This window comes from Etheostoma spectabile, chromosome 20 (assembly GCF_008692095.1).
Source record: "Etheostoma spectabile isolate EspeVRDwgs_2016 chromosome 20, UIUC_Espe_1.0, whole genome shotgun sequence".
In the NCBI taxonomy this organism is placed as follows: Eukaryota; Metazoa; Chordata; class Actinopteri; order Perciformes; family Percidae; genus Etheostoma; species Etheostoma spectabile.
This window is the reverse complement of record NC_045752.1, coordinates 4,986,809-4,989,183: the sequence shown is the minus strand read 5'-3', so window position 1 is coordinate 4,989,183 and position 2,375 is coordinate 4,986,809. Positions and strand designations below refer to the sequence as shown.

At 44.3% G+C, this 2,375-nt stretch overlaps 1 protein-coding gene across 2 annotated transcripts in view; it reads right to left on the bottom strand.

Annotated features, from left to right (window-relative positions):
* Positions 1-2,375, bottom strand: part of LOC116669645 (unconventional myosin-X) — a 51,729-nt gene that overhangs the window by 48,330 nt on the left and 1,024 nt on the right. The window lies entirely within an intron of this gene.

Here is a 2,375-nt window from a genome sequence, read left to right as displayed (position 1 = left end):
ACACACACACACACACACACACAAAATGATCCATTTTACTCAGAACACACATTTAGGCCCATGTACAGGAACTCAAGCCCACATGTCATTGAGAAAAACATTGCAGGATTCAGGATTAAGCCAAAGAATTTGAACATCGACAATTTCTCAATCCCTGGCCCCCTTTCTGCTAAAGCCCAAACGGTTTCCTAAGCCCCTCCCCCCACGAGGGAGAATGAATGCAAGGAACAGTGATTGACATGCAGTTATACCACCCCGCCCCCTCCTGTCTTACCTACAGCCTCTTTAAGTAAAGAATAGATGTTAATACAAAATAAACCCTAGATTGATGTCTTATCTTTACCATTATGAGGTACAGTACCTCCCCCCACCGTTAGCATAGCATCGTACCTGTAACCCAGCCAGCTACAAAAAACTGGTAAAGCATCCATACTTTTAAAAGCTTTGAGGTCAGCACCAGTATATGGGGATACCCCGTAGTGTTACAGATTGTGTGTTCTGAAGTCAGCCAGACTCGGCGAGTTAATGAGGTCCGTGAAAACGGAGGAAGAAGGTAAGGGTCCGTATCCAATCCTGCTATCTCCAACTTCTCCAAATACTGCTCTTTGTGAGCACATACCAGATGCCCTACCTAGACTGCTAACGGCACAACAACTTGTTCAATAGAAGAAGCCATAGAAAAGAAGTTACAGTTTATTTAGTGTCATGTATGACACTAAATAAAGTAGTCCATAGGGAGTTGGGTTGGGAACCAGAGGGTCACTGGTTCAAATCCCCGTATGGACCCAAAAAGTTGGGAGCGTGGATTGGTGGCTGGAGAGATGCTAGTTCACCTCCTGGGCACTGCCGCTCAGGGCGCTGGTTCAGCTGGCAGCCCACTCACTCTGACATCTCTCCATGTATAGTGCATGTATAGGTCCTGAGCATGTGTGTGTATTTCAGGCCTGTGTGTGAGTGCTAACAAAAAGTGTGTACACAGAGTGTAGTGCAGTAATTTCCCCATTGGGGACTAATAAACAAATTATCTTATTTTAAACTGACACTAATGAAACTTTCCGCTCCGAGTCTCTGTCGGTCCTTTCTATCCCTAGTAGTATGCTCTAACTTTTCACATGCATGTTTTTCAGCTAACCTAACCAGAAGAAGACTATTTTTTACACATAATGTCCCTGCAACTATCCACTACTAACCAATCCAGTTTGAATATGAGGGGATTATACAGTAGTCTACTGCCACCTGACATCTTATGCTTGGCTGGTCGGCCAGCTATCATGTTTTCTGCCTGAGTTGAGAGAGAGAGGTCAGCTGTTCACTATTTCTGGTTTAAAGGAGAGAAGTGGAGGAATGAAGCGATGTAAAATTGATGGATGGAGCGATGAAAATTTTGGAGGAATGAAACTAAATGGATGTTGGACAGACACCACCCGAGAGGATTGATTACTCTGCACCCTACTTTGTGCAGTCATATTTCTGGGTATCAGATATGCAGTTTATGCAGGACCATATATAGGCCTGAACATCATAACTCAATAAGTCACTCCATTTTCAGGTCTCACATAGGCTTTCAGAGTCTGTGCGGCGTGGGGCTGCAGGGTTGGTGGGGCTGGGGGTCTGCTAATCAATGCTACATGATCAATTTATCACAAACAGACTGATGGAAAATGGAGCAGGAGAAATGGTTGTCACACTTAGCTGTTGCTGTATGATCATCCAAACAGTTGTTGTGACCTTTTTTTTATTTTTAATATGACACATGATTACCAGGATTCAATTGATCACACCTCTGTTTTCCCAGCAACAGCGAGAAAATGAAGGGCCTTGGACAACAGTGCTCACCACAGGTCTGGTACCCGCACAAATACTCACACAACCACTCACCCACTATGGTATGACATCACTGCCAATGTGAGAGGCATTTAAACCCATATCAGATTAACTTAAGAGGGGGCAGAATAAGTAGCTTGGAGAGGAGGGATAATGGCATTAAAGCCAGCGGACGAGACGGTGTTTCATGAGATTGTGTGGATGCATGTGCTACTGAATGTTGTGCAGTGAACTGACCAAAACACAAATGAAATGGAGGGAGGGGGAAGAGGTAACAGAGGTTTCTCCTGATGGGAGTGACAGTGTACAATGGAGGGAAGAAAGAATGGGAAATAGAAATATGAAAGGTAAATTGCCCAAACATCCCTCTGGACCTGAATGCAAACCCCCACAGATTTGGTTTTACAAACATGATAATGGTGTATCAGATAAATTCCAGGAGGCTGGAGGTGAAAGCCTGTGATGAGTTTTTCCCAGTAGGCAGTGGCACTGGAATGAGCAGTTATTAACCATTTGTCTCACCTAGTATGTATATACCCATCACCCCCCCC